The sequence below is a fragment of the Furipterus horrens genome, unplaced genomic scaffold (assembly GCF_987537825.1).
Source record: "Furipterus horrens unplaced genomic scaffold, mFurHor1.1.pri manual_scaffold_4, whole genome shotgun sequence".
NCBI lineage: Eukaryota > Metazoa > Chordata > Mammalia > Chiroptera > Furipteridae > Furipterus > Furipterus horrens.
Genome location: NW_028327174.1, coordinates 63,315,646 through 63,330,212, shown reverse-complemented (window position 1 = coordinate 63,330,212; position 14,567 = coordinate 63,315,646). Strand labels below are relative to the sequence as shown.

At 40.5% G+C, this 14,567-nt stretch overlaps 1 pseudogene; it reads right to left on the bottom strand.

The window, feature by feature from the left end:
* Positions 1-9,181: 9,181 nt before the first annotated feature.
* On the bottom strand, positions 9,182-12,547 carry LOC150012097 (small ribosomal subunit protein eS28 pseudogene; annotated as a pseudogene).
* Positions 12,548-14,567: the final 2,020 nt, after the last annotated feature.

Below are 14,567 nucleotides of genomic sequence, written 5' to 3'. Positions count from 1 at the left end.
GAGATCCCAGTGATGCAGCTGAATAGATAGCAAATATCTAATCTAATGAAGCAGCAGATAGGAAATCTTTCTGAGGCACAGTTCAGAGCTTTGGTTCTAAAAATGCTTACGGATCTAACAGCAGATCTTAAACACGATGGGGAAGGAATGAAGGCTAGTCCTGCTGAAATGAACAAAAATACATTCAAAACTAGTGGTGAGGGCAAGAAAACCAGGGATGAAATCAACAAATCGAAACATAGGGAAGGAACAGTCAACTAGTGCAGAAAGAAGAAACGAGAAATGAGGAAAATGAGAGGCTCAGAAACTTATTGGACAGCTATAAGTGGGCCAATATCTGAATCATAGGGTTACCAGAAGGTGAGGAAGAAGAATTAGAAATTGAAAAATTATGTGAAAATATAATGAAGCAGAGTTTCCCTAACTTGGGGAAGGAAATAGCCTTCCAGATCCAGGAAGCACAGAGCGTTCCAAAACAACTGGACCCAGGGAAAACCACACCAAGGCACATTATAAGCAAAATGTCAAAAATTAAGGATAAAGAGAGTATCTTAAAAGCAGCAAGAGAGAATAAGAGAATTACATACAAAGAGGTCCCAATAAAACTCTCAGCTGATTTCTCAAAAGAAACTCTGCAGGCAAGAAGGGACTGGCAAGAAATATTCAAAGTAATGAAAAGCAAAAACCTACAACCACAATTACTCTATCCAGCAAAGCTGTCATTCAGAACAGAAGGGCAGAGAACGTGCTTTCAGGACAAAGTAAAACTAAAGGAGTTCATCATATCCAAATCACTGTTATATGAAATGTTAAAGAGACTTATTTAGGAGAAAGAGGATCAAAACTAGGAACATTAAAATGAAAGCTGTATCACAACCAACAACAGAAGCTAGGGAACCAAAACAAAGGCAAGTTAAGTAGACAACGAGAGTGGGAAATGAATTATAGGTATAGGGAACATTATGGGGGAAGGTCAGCAGGGAGGAGGAAGTGGGGAAAGGGAGGGAGGTGGTACAGGAATTAAGAAGCATAGTGGGAGGGAGTGGAGTAGATAGGAAGATGTTAAGAAGAACTATATGCACAACCAATGGGCATGGACTAAGTCGGGGGGGGGGACAACTGGAGGGAGGTATGTCACTGGGTGGAGGGGAACAAAGGGAAAAGAAATTGTGACAAGTGTAACAGCATAATCAATAAAGCATATTAAAAAATAAAAATAAATAAAAAAAGTTAAAGGACATCTTGGTATCTGTATGAATTAGACATTTAAACATTGAGATCTTCTAAAATATTTTGTCTTACAGTTTGAATTGGTGCCAGTTTGAACACACAGCATACAATGGTGTGTGCTCCCTTTTTGTTGCAGGGGAAGTGTCTTATTTATCCTCCTGGGAATGCAGATGGGAGAGTTTGCAGTGATGACCTTGATATTATATAGATATTAACATATACACACACAAATGTTGGAAGAAGAGTTGTGGTGTGGTGTTGAGAAATGGAAGACAATTCTTACAGCCTCTCCTGTCGTGTTGTGACTTGTCCAGCCAGTAACTTGGCTGTATACACATCTTTTACCTGCAAGGCTCTGTAAGGTCACAATAAGTATATTTGCAGTTCATGTGCACATGAGTTGGGAGGTTACAGCACATAATTAACTATTTAAAGCATTAGAAGTTACACTCTGACATATAGATCAGTGGAACAGAATAGAAAGTCCAGAAATAAACCCAGGCCTCTATGGTCAACTAATATTTGATAAAGGAGGTAGAAACATAAAATGGAGTGAGAAGAGCCTCTTTAACAAATGGTACTGGGAGAACTGGATAGGGACCTGCAAAGAAATGAAACTAGACCACCAACTTACACCACACACGAGAATAAACTCAAGATGGATCAAAGACTTAAATGTAAGCCGTGACACCATAAAAGTCCTAGAGGAAAACATAGGCAAGAAAATATCAGATATCTCACATAACAATTTCTTCACAGATACATCTCTTAAAGCAAGAGAAATAAAGAGAAAAATAAATAAATGGGCCTACATCAAACTAAAGAGTTTCTGCTCAGCAAAAGAAAGCATCAGCAAGATGAAAAGGAAACCAACCATATGGGAAAACATATTTGCCAATGACATCACGGACAGGGGACTGATTTCCAAAATATATAAAGAGCTGATACGACTCAACATCAAGAAAACAAACAACCCAATTAAAAAATGGGCAAAGGACCTGAACAAACACTTCTCTGAAGAGGACATACAGAAGGTCCAGACACATGAAAAAATGCTCAACATCATTAGCCATCAGGGAGATGCAAATAAAAACCACAATGAGATACCATTTTACACCAGTCAGAATGGCCATCGTCAACAAATCAACAAGCAACAAGTGCTGGCGAGGATGTGGAGAAACGGGAACCCCACTGCACTGTTGGTGGGAATGCAGATTGGTGCAGCCACTATGGAAAACAGTATGGAATTACCTCAAAAAACTAAAAATGGAACTGCCTTTTGAACCAGCGACTCCACTACTAGGATTATACCCGAAGAATCTTGAAACACCAGTTCAAAAGAACTTATGCACTCCTATGTTCATTGCAGCACTGTTTACAATAGCTAAGTGCTGGAAACAACCTAAGTGCCCATCTGTAGATGAGTGGATCAAAAAACTGTGGTACATTTACACAATGGAATACTATGTAGCAGAAAGAAAGAAGGAACTCCTGCCATTTGCAACAACATGGATGGAACTAGAATTATGCTTAGTGAAATAAGCCAGGCAAAGAAAGAAAAATACCATATTATATCACCTAATACAGGAAACTAAAGAACAATACAAACAAAAGAACTAAATAGAACAAAGAGCAGAATAGCAGTCAATAGGGGGGAGAGGGGAGGGAGAGAAGGGGGATAAGTAAGGGGAAGGGTTTAGTCAAAGAATATATATAAATGACTCATGGACATGGACAACGGGGAGGGATATGACTGCGGGAGAGGGGGTGGATGGGTTGGGGAGAGAAATTGAGAGAAAAGGGGACAACTGTAATTGAAAAACCAAAAATAAAAAAATAAAATAAAATAAAATAAAAAGAAGTTACACTCTGTAAGCTATTGCAGCATACTATATCAGATAATATTTTGATAATATCCCAATTTCATCATTGCTGCAAAGATTTAATGAGTATATTGCTCTGGAGAAACAGGAAATGCTTCATTCTAAAATTGGTTCAGTCAAGTTGTTGGTATGAGCATAGACTCCCCACATTTAACAGCAGCAACTTCTGAACAAAGACATTTTTCAGAAGAAAGAAGGAATGAGCTCTGCTTATTTCAGGCTCTAGAAAAGACCATTTAAAAAATAAACAGAAAAATTACAAAGGTAACACAGAGAACTCTCATATACTCGAGGCTGTTTTCCCTATTAACCTATTATGTTAGCTGCTATAGTACATTTGTCCTCATTGATTAACCAAATTTATGCAATATTATTAATTAAGGCCCATGCTTTATTCAATATTCCTTAGTTTTCACCTTGTGCTCTTTTTCTGTTTTATGATCTCATCTAGATATGACGACTACATTACATTTAGTTATGTCTCTATAGGCTTCTCTTGGCTGTAACAGAGTTTTCTTATGTTTTATGACCTTTACACTTTTAAGAAATACTGGTCATGTATTTTAAAGAACATCTCAGTTGGATTTGTCTAATATTTTTGTCATGATTAGCCTGGAGTTGTAGGGGTTTGGGAGGAAGACCATAGAGGTAGGTTGCCATTTTCATTATATTTCATCAAAGGTACATACTGTTGACATATACCTTATTGTGGTTGATATTAACACCTGAATAAGGTAGTGTTTGTCTGGTTTCCCCATTATAAAGTACTCTCCTCTCATGTTTGTATCTGTACCCTTTGGAAAGAGTCCACTATGTGCAGCCCACACTTCAGGGATGGGGAGTTATGCTTCATAATGGCCATTTTTCACATGAGCACATAATGGAAGAAGTTACTACTTCAAAGTCGTCGGCAGCCGTCTGTCTCGAGAGACGATGGTGTAGCTTCTTAAGAGTCTATCTGCACCGCCGAGAATGGCTGTGCCGTCCGACTCGGGAGTGACACGGTATCTGTCTCCTCCCGTGTTGAATCGACATCTTACGATGACGCTGAAGTGTCCTCTCCAGTGAAGCTGAAGCTACAGAGCCTGGGCAGGGTGATATGGAGGGTTTGCTGTTGCCCATGCAGCAGACCCCCCCTCTCTTCGCAGCTGAAGGGTCCAAGGGAAAGACAGAGTCAATACAGCTTGGCTTTAGGTGCGCCGCAGGAGTTGCCGGTGTTGACTACAACGTCAAACTGCCTTAGGGACTCCGGCTCCGGATTTTCTGTTGGGGTTTACTCCCTTAGCCTTTCCCCTGAAGAGGTATGCCGCAAGGCAGCGGAGGTTTTTTGGAGTCAGAGTTTTCCTTCTCTGATGTGCCCTGACTGGAAGATCGAACCAGCGACACTTAGCTCGCAGGCCGACGCTCAATCCACTGAGCCAAATCAGCCAGGGCTCCTACTTCAAAGTAAAACCTTGTAAATTCTGTAGGTTGGCTATCCTATAGCTACTCACAGCTCTTCTCTCACTAACAGAGCCCTGATTTGGTTCAGTTATTAAGCAGCCAAGGGCAGAGACTGCCACATCTTACTGTTTCCTCCCAGGCACACAGCTATGATACATCTCCCTGGTTTTTCTGTTTATCACCAACAGAATGTGGACAAAGGGAAATGTGACTGCAGAAACCTCCTAAGCCACCCAGTTTCTCCCCCAGGTTCTCCTCCAGGTAAACAAATCATACTATATTTTAATAATTCTAAGATATATATTGCAAAATTTTCAATTTCCCTGACATCAAACACACTTTATATTTGTGAGAATATAGTAGCTGAAGCCAAAGTTGCTATTTAATTTTCTGCACCAGTGATTGGTTCTGGCCAGTGGGATGGGAGGGGGAGTTTTCTGGGGTCCTGATAAGTGTTTTCTCAGTCTTAAAAAGAAGATCGGGAAAGTAAATGTTTTCTCCTTTTGGCTTAAAGACTTATGTGAGTTGCTGTTACTGTGTTGTGACCAAGAAAAATGAACCTGGGGACCAAAGTCAACATATTGAAAATGGCAGAGTAAAAATATGAAAAGAATCTTAGTTTTTATTGATGCTGTTGACTTACCAACATTGGAATCAGCCTTTTTCTGGACTTCTTGATATGTAAACAATAAATCTCTTAATTTAAAGTCATTTGAGTTACCTGCGACCTAAACTATATATAATAAAGATAACAATGACATGAACACACCTTCAGAAATTCTGTCAAGTGTTTTATGGAAAGGGCACTGGAACAGGAGTCAGGGGAGGTAGGTTTGAGCCTGAATGGCTGCCAACAGCTTACAATATTAAGTGCCCACTTCTGTGGACTATGGTTTTCTCTTTTCTAAAATGCAGACTCTCTAAGGCTTCTACCAGATCTAAAATACTTGTTTCTTAAGTGACTCAAGATCAAGCTTTTCTGTTTCATTTAAGTAAGGAAACACTCAGAGACTAAAGTTTCTTCAATAGATTTTGCCCAAATATTATATCCAATTTCTTGACTACCAGTCCAGTGTACTCTTTTATTTATGCTCCCCATGAAGGCATTTATTGAAAGATATGTTATTCACACACTAGTTAGGATACTTTGATCATAAGAAACTGAAATGCAATTCAAATTAACTCAAGCCAAAAAGTAATTTATTGGTTTACCTAACTGGGAAGTCTTGAAATTAATTTGGCTTCACTCATGGCTGGTCCCAGGGTTCAAACAATGGTTTCATCTCTCTCTCTCTCTCTCTCTCTCTCTCTCTCTTTCTGGTGCCAGTTCTTAGTCAGTATCTCTCCACATTATGGGAAAGATGAACACTCATGGCTACAAGTTTACAATTGTCCTCACAGGTTATGGTCTTAGAGGAATAACTTTCCTTGTAAGGTTCATATGTTGTTTGCTTAACCAACTTTTGAAAGAAGAATCACAGCTCTCCTAAGCCATATGGTGGGAACTGGTGGGGAGTTGGAGACTGAAATGGTTTCTTATTAAACCAAGCATTGTTGCCAAGGGAATGGAACAGCCTCGTTGGTCAACTTGATAATGCTTCACACTCTTTTTAGGTAGTAGGAGGAAATGGATTTTGCATTTCTGGCCAGCTGCTGGTAGCAAAGTTAACCTGCATAAAAAAGGCAAGTCCATACCAATTTTGGGGAAACAAAAGATTTCCTGCATCTCCAGTCCTAGCCTTTAACCATATGATGTGAGTTGGTTAAAAGGAGACTTTCTCAGAGAGATTAATGGGTAGTTTAGAAGTGGCCCTTCACTTTTGTGCACTATACTCTCTTGAATGTTTCTTCTTGGCAATTTAGTTCAGATTTCCCAACTTTTATTTTATGTAGAACCTTGTTGTGACACTTTTATAATTTAGTTTGAAATTCTAACCTTCCAAACACTTTGTGATTAAAGGACCTAGATGGTGTATATAATAAACTCAAGTTCTCTGGTGACTATTCCCCTTTCACACACATCCAAATGTCCTTATTTTTAATTAGCTTAGTTCAAACTGTATATATAGCCATTTTTTCCCTCCAGGGGTCATGCCCACTATTACTCCTGTAGCTCTTTCTTTTTCCCCCATTCTCACTCCCATTCTTATAATTTTACTCTTGTAGTCCAAGAGCCTCTGTTTTTGGTTGTTGTCTCCAAAGGATAAAGTAGCTGGGTTTCTCTAAACTGTTGTGTTTAGGCATTTGGGAGTGAACTTGAACTTTCAATGAAATACTTAGTTCCTCACTCAGTGACCCATTGTAGCTCCCTAGTGCTGACACATCAAATCTGTACTCCTCTGCCTACACTTAAAAGCAATAATTTCTGGTGGCCTGACATTTAGTGTGCTATGGATTATTATAGGGATCTTTTCTAATGGAAATTGTAACTATATTATCAAACTAGTAATAATGTAGCCATGGGCCAGCCTTGCTCAGAGTTCCTCCTGAGCTAGAAGTTGCATAATTTAAGAGAAGGGCTCAACAGCAGCTCTCTATCACAGATCCATAGCTGGCCACCCTTTCCCAAAAGATCCTTGCTTATTTTGTATTAATAAGAAACAGGTCAAATTCTCTAATCAATTTCCTTGAGTGAAAATGTTCTATTTCAACCTAACAAGGATGTCTCTCTTAACTTGTAATAAATGAGTGGGAGTTGCACAAAGGCAAATGAAACTCTAGTATGTCTGATCTTGTGACCTTTAACAGCTAAGGATACTCAGTTCAGTGTTGAATTCAATTTAATGTTGAATCACTTCAGGAAATCCAAAGTGTTCTCATTACACATGGTGAGTGTATTTCCTCAAGGAGGTACAGTACTTGGCATCTCTTCGATGAGTGTGAATCACCACTTCGTCTGGCTGCTATACAAGTACGCATTGTTTTATTGAATAAGAGGGTAAAAAGTCACATAAAACATTGCATACTACAAATGGCCAGGGAATAATTTGACTTGCTGTGCTGCAACTTAATTTACACGTTAAATTTCTAGAAAAAAAAAAAAAAACACAGCTTAGTCTGGGCACATGAACCATGAATGGCTCTGATTATTATTTCTTTAGTTGAATTCCCCTTGCCATATTTTTAGATTATAATGTTTTTAAGATAAAATAAAGCTACTTCAAGGCAGAGAGAAAATTAAATAGAGTGTAAATAGGACAAAAGGAGCTTATGTAGACAAAATACAAGAGAAAGTCATCGTTGTCGGCAGCTGTCTGTCTCGAGAGACGATGGTGTAGCTTCTTAAGAGTCTATCTGCACCGCCGAGAATGGTTGTGCAGTTCAACTCGGGAGTGACACGGTATCTGTCTCCTCCCGTGTTGAATCGACATCTTGCGATGATGCTGGAGTGTCCTCTCCAGTGAAGCTGAAGCTACAGAGCCTGGGCAGGGTGATATGGAGGGTCTGCTGTTGCCCAAGCAGCAGACCCCCCCTCTCTTCGCAGCTGAAGGGTCCAAGGGAAAGACGGAGTCAATACAGCTTGGCTTCAGGTGCGCCGCAGGAGTTGCCGGTGTTGACTACAACGTCAAACTGCCTTAGGGACTCCGGCTCCGGATTTTCTGTTGGGGTTTACTCCCTTAGCCTTTCCCCTGAAGAGGTATGCCGCAAGGCAGCGGAGGTTTTTTGGAGTCAGAGTTTTCCTTCTCTGATGTGAGGAAGACTAAGAACATATTTCTCAGATTTCTAGAACATTATTATGTATTTCCAACTCTGTGGACTCTTAACATACTTCCTACTTTGCAGGGTTGAGGTTTGTTTCCCCCAGAGTTCTAACTTGGAAACATATTTAAGGTTTGACATGTTGTCTCCAGGAAAAAAAAAAAAAAGTAAAGTTGTTTTTCAAGCTCAGATCACACCCAGGGCATTTTACTTTAAATAGAAGTATCAGGCTGATTTTTCAAATTATGCTGGCTCTATATACTGTCAGCATTATATACATTAATGATGTTTAGATAAATACTATATACAGATATCCTGATTTGAACATTTGTATTAGTGAAAGAAAAAATTAGACTATGACTAGAATATTAGCTGGATAATTCCAAACATGAAGTGAATTTGTCCTGAAATATACAGCTAAGTGATGCTAGAGTGTTTTCTGAGGGAGGATCTGAGTTATTTGGAACATTTACAAGTAAATAATGGATATGGATATAGATAGACTCAGTCTGCCTTTGTTTATATATATAATCAGAAATAAGAAAAGGGAAAAATAGTGACAAAATTATGTTCTGGAGTTGTTCTGAACTGTCCACCCTTTGAGGCTATAGCAAGCCTTCTTGTCACACAGGATTCTTCTGTAGAGAAGAGTTGTAGGTATGAATCACAGTCCTTTTGTTTTATTTTTTGTACATTTTAAACTTAGTTTTCATTATTTCAGTGCACTTTTTCATTTCTATACATCAGTTCATTGTAACCTCTAGCTCTCTTCGTGGAAGGTAGTTCAATGGCAGTTGAGGATTTGCCATGGTGCTAAGTTTTCTGAGATATCCTTTGGATTGTAGATTACTTCTGCTCGCATTGTCTTCTTCTTCTTCTTCTTTTTTTTTTTTTTTTACAATATAAACGCTTTATTAACCGTCCAACTTCATCCCCATGGGCCACGTGGTCCACCTAGGCACCCAGGACCCAGACACCAACTCAGCGCAGCCGCCAAGCCTCTCGCTCTGACTACAGTAGCGCGAGCACGTTGCCCTCGCACACCGGGCCTTTCACGTTCGGATGAGGGAGCGGCTCGTGTCGCCCATGAATTCCGTGCCCACCTGCGTGCACTGTCCTTGGAAGCCGGTCCTGCCCAGCACCATGGTGACCCTGGCCAGCTTGATAGGTTGCACACGACTGCCACATGCTGGTGGCGGCAGCGGTCCATGGGAAACGAGTCACGTGCTCTCCTTCCTCTCCTTCCACGGCGAGATTTGCCGGCGAAGCTGCAGCTGTGTTACCAGAAAATCGCCAAGTGGTGAGCAGGCCCTGCTCGCTGCTGAAACCCTCGCCCTGTTCTGTCAGTCCTTCCTCCACCAAAAACAAAACCCGTGTTCCTTTAGACTCCTGAAACCCTGGGCCAGAATCCTGCCTCCAGCTTCCTGGCAGGCTGTGAAGGCAGGTTTGCCTTTAATCTTGCCGGACTCTTGTTGTAGACTGCTGGTCTTGGAAACAGCCAGATTGGGTGTCTCTGCTCACATTGTCTTACCAGGCTGGTCATGCTAGGGGTAGAGCAATCCTGGGTGACACCAGGCCTTGGATCCAGCTCCCTGGGGCATCTCATGTCCTTTTCCCCTTATTTCCTGCCATGTCCTCTGGTTGGTGCCAGGAGAGAGTGGAGGAAATTCATCTTCCTCCTCCAGAGTCTGAAAATGTCTTCCTAGTCTGGCTGAAATATCTACCTCTTCAAACTCTCTCTTCTTGAATGTGCTGAGACTCAGAAATTAAACCCCAGAAGTCTCACTGTAGACCTCCCATAAGCTAAGAAGCCCCGCTCAGAATCTTTTACCTGCTTGAATGCAGAAAGAAAAAATGGACAATATCTCAAAATACTATCCTGCCACAAATTTTTCTTACTTTTGGGTTCTTTGGCTCCTGGTTCTTGACCATACTATCTGATTTTCACAACACAACTTGAATATGGGACTTCCGGCCAAGATGGAGGCTTAGACGGACACACTAAGTCTCCCTCTACAACTAGAGAGGAATACAACTACTTCAAAACAAAGGATAACTAGAAATTCCAGAAAATAAAACTACACGGAAGCCCAACATATGAAGTTATAAACCAGCAGTGCCATTCGGGCAGGTAAGAGTTAAAGAGGGCAAAGCTGTTTGCGGAGCGGCGGGGAGGCGAGGAATCCCGGCTGCGGTCAAGCCCCTGGCAGTGCGCGACCCCAGCGCTGGGGAGAGCGGCCACCGCATCGCCTTGAACAGTGAGGCCCAGGGGGGCGGGAGGACGGATCCCGGTCTCCTGGCTGAAAAACTGTGTGAATCCATTTTGGACCCCCGCCCCCAAAGAAAGAAAGCACCACAGGGCTGCGAAATAGGTCGCAGACAGGCGCCAGTCGCTGACTTGTGACGCCAAACGGCGCCGGTCGCTGGGTCATTACGAGTACACAGGCACTGCCCCCTACAGCCGGCCCAAGAAAACAAAACGCATCTGTCAAAATGTGGCAGACAACTATAGAAATACCGGTGACACAGCTCACCAGGCAGCAGATAGAGAACCTGACAGATGAACAGATAAGAAACCTGTCAGAGGCTCAGTTCTGGGCCATTGTTATCAGGTGGCTTACAGAATTCACAAAAGAGCAGGAAAAAGATAAGAAAGAAGCGAAAAACTTTCATAACGAAAGGAACAAAACTGCATACGAGACAGATGGTGAGGAAAAAAATCCAGAGTTCATTTCAACAAACTGGAATATGGAGAAGGAACAAGCAGTCAACCAATGCAGCGAGAGGAAATGGGAAGCAACAATGAGAGGATCAGAAACCTCTGGGACAGCTATAAAAGGCCCAACATAAGAATCATTGGTTTGCCAGAGAATGAGGAAGATGAACTAGAACTTGAAAACTTGAGTGAAAATATAATAAAGGAGAACTTCCCAGAATTGGGGAAGGGAATAGACTTGCAGGTCCAGGAAGCAAGGAGAGTTCCCAAGAGACTGGACCCAGGGAGAACCACTCCAAGACACATTATAATCAAAATGTCAAAAATTAAAGATAAAGAGAGAATCTTAAAAGCAGCAAGAGAGAAGAAAAGAATTATGTACAAAGGGGTCCCAATTAGACTATCAGCAGACTTCTCAAGGGAAACCCTACAGGCAAGAAGGGACTGGCAAGAAATATTCAAAGTAATGAAAATCCAAAACCTACAACCACGAATACTCTATCCAGCGAAATTGTCATTCAGAATAGAGGGACAGAGAAAGTGTTTCCAGGACAAAATAAAACTGAAAGAGTTCATTAGATCCAAACCACTGTTATATGAGATGTTAAAGGGACTGGTTTAAAAAACAGAAGCTAAGGAGATGAAACAAAGGCAAACTAAATAGGCAACGAGAGTGGAAAAGGAACTGTGGGTACGGGAAGCATATTGGGGGGAGGTCAACAGGGAGGGGGAATGGGGAAAGGGAGGGAGATGATATAGGAATTGGGGATCAAGATAGGAGGGAATGGAATAGACGGAGAGAGGTTGGGAGGAACTGTATGCACAACTAATGGACATAATCTAAAAGGGGGGGACAACTGGAGGGAGGGGGGGCCACCGGGTGGAGGGGAGCAGAGGGAAGGGAAATTGGCACAAATGTAATATTTTAATCAATAAAACACATTAAATCTGAAAAAAAAAAAAAAAAACAACTTGAATATGAAGGACTGGTGGGAGTTTGAAATCCAGCTTGCCATAATGTTGGTTAAGAGAGATAGATTTTATGTACATGGACTTGGATTTGAAGGTTGGGGTTTGACTCCTGCCCCTTACGACTCAACTATCATGACAGGTAACTTCCTTAATGATTCCCCTCCTCATTTTTCCTGCCCCCTGCCATCTCTCCTACTACTTAGTTCAGGCGTCTGTTGTCTTTCATCTGAACCACCATAATAATCTCTTAACTGGATCCTCTGTCTCCAATCACACCCTCTCCAGTGTATCATCCATCTTATTGACATATAAAAATATGGTCATCTAAAGTATTTGGTCAAAACCCTTCAATGACATTCCATTATCCAGAAGGCAAAGTTCAAATTTCATAACAATTTATTATCAGTTTTCTCATGCCACTCGGTGGCAGATACTCCCAGTTGTCTTCCAGTCTCTTTTTTTCAATATTAATAGCACCACAAAATCTTAACTGAGCATATTAGTCACTATAATAGAATCTATTATAAGTCTTTAAGCAGTAGCTATAGCCATGTGACTCATTCTTACCAATGAGCTGTAGGTAGAAGCATCCCTCCTCCGGCATCTTCTAAGAGAGTCTCTAAAAAAGCAGTTGGCTTACACCTTTGCTCCTTTTTTCTCCTTTCTGCAGTTCAGAATAGATGCAATTGCTAAATCTGGAGTAACCATTTTGGGCCAGGAAGTGATCTGGGACATGAAAGCCATGTGTGGTGAAACAAGATGAAACGAATCTGAGTTTCTAAAAACTTTATTTCGCTGACACACCAGACCAATCCAGAACCTCCTTGTTCCTCGCTGGTAACATATTCCCAAAGAAGTACTCTTTGATCTTGTTTCTCTGCCTTCTTGATTTCACACCAGGCTGAACTGTCTGCTAATCTTGAATTCATTATATAATTCCTTGGTTCTGTACTTTGCTCCTCTGCTTTATACTCCAGTTTTCTGGCAAATTTCTTCTTATTATCATCTACTTCAAAAGTATCCTCATTTGAAAAGACCACTCATTCACAACCAGGTAAATTTAGTAATTCTTTCCTTTTGCCCCCATGGTATATAATACCTCTGCCTAACATAGTATTCATCACATGCCACTATCAATGTTGTATTTATCTATTTGTCATACACAATATATGGTAAATTCCTATAGGTCATGACTAGGTTTTTTCTCTTTGTATTTCCAGTACCTAACATATAATTCGGTCCAAAATTATACAAAATAAATAAATGAATAACTGAATAAAATTCTCTGAGTTTTCATTTCCTCGTCTATAAAAAGGCAATAATAATAATTCCTAGCCTATAATTACATGAGATGAGAAATAAGTTTCATTGTAAACAATAAAAATTTATCAATAAAACTAAGTTACTGTGTGTTTATCCAAATTTCTATTATCTGGTGAATCACCTTGTGCAAATATAATTTCTGTAGACTCCAAGGATATTGATATACTAAAATACACAGAAGATGATAACAAAGGATAAATTGGAAAGAGGGCACACTTTTAATCTTAGCAATGTAAAAATTAGTAATATAACCCAGAGTTCTTAAGGTCAATTTAATTTCTCTTGCTAGGTAGTAAAGTTTATTTAAGTCTAACTGTTCTTCAAATCCTTAGCTCCTATTAACCTCTTCAGCCCCTGGACAAGCATAGCTCCATTAAAATTAGTTGTACTTAAGTTAAAACAAAAAATAGCACATGTCAAGCAGCTTCCACTTGCTGAAAGAACATTTAGAACAGAGTAGACTTACAAGCTAAAGCTCAGGACATTCACTGTTTCTTCATTATCAGTACGTTAAGAGAACCTGGGACAGTTAGAGCTGGAGCTGAAAAAGAGACAGGATGCCCTGTTGTTCCTACCATATTAACCTAAGCAACCAGGGAACTCTGAACATCCTGTAGAGAAAATGGACCCTATGGGGCGATGGACCTGCTGCTCATTTCATGCTAATTTCTCTCTTGGGATGTGTATTCTAAGTTCTGCATCATCATGAAGTCACTTACTAGAGTCACCCTGTGATTCTGATTCTGCTATGGTTCTTCAACCATCTGCTGACTCTAGATGCTTCCTTTAGTCCTCTAAGACTTCCCAACACCAAGGTCTCATGTCTGAGAGTCTAAAATTCCCTTTTATAGAAATCAATTCCCATGGAATCAGTCCTGTTTCTGCTTATATTTTCCTATCTGTGGGGGTGGAGGAAGGAGGAAGGGAAGATAGGTTTAATGTCACCTCTTAAATTATGAATCAATGACATAGGCTTTTAAAGCTAAAAGTATTTGTAAGAGCTCCTTTAAAAAATATAGATGATTTAACAACTTTCACTCTTCTATTTAAACTGGTTTCAGAAGGAAACATAGGGTTCAAAGTGAAGTTCGGGCTCTTCTCCTCTGTATATTTGCAAATGCACAAAGCTGAGTCTGTTATGTCCTGTCTGAAATGCTATCTATTTGTACAGCTTTATGCATCTCTTCACAGAACACCCATGAAGTCACAGCTCATATTTCTGCTTTAAATATTCGATCTTTTGGCTTTAAACACCCATAAGGGTTATTTGTCAAAACGGATCTTAAACCTCGCCCCATAGC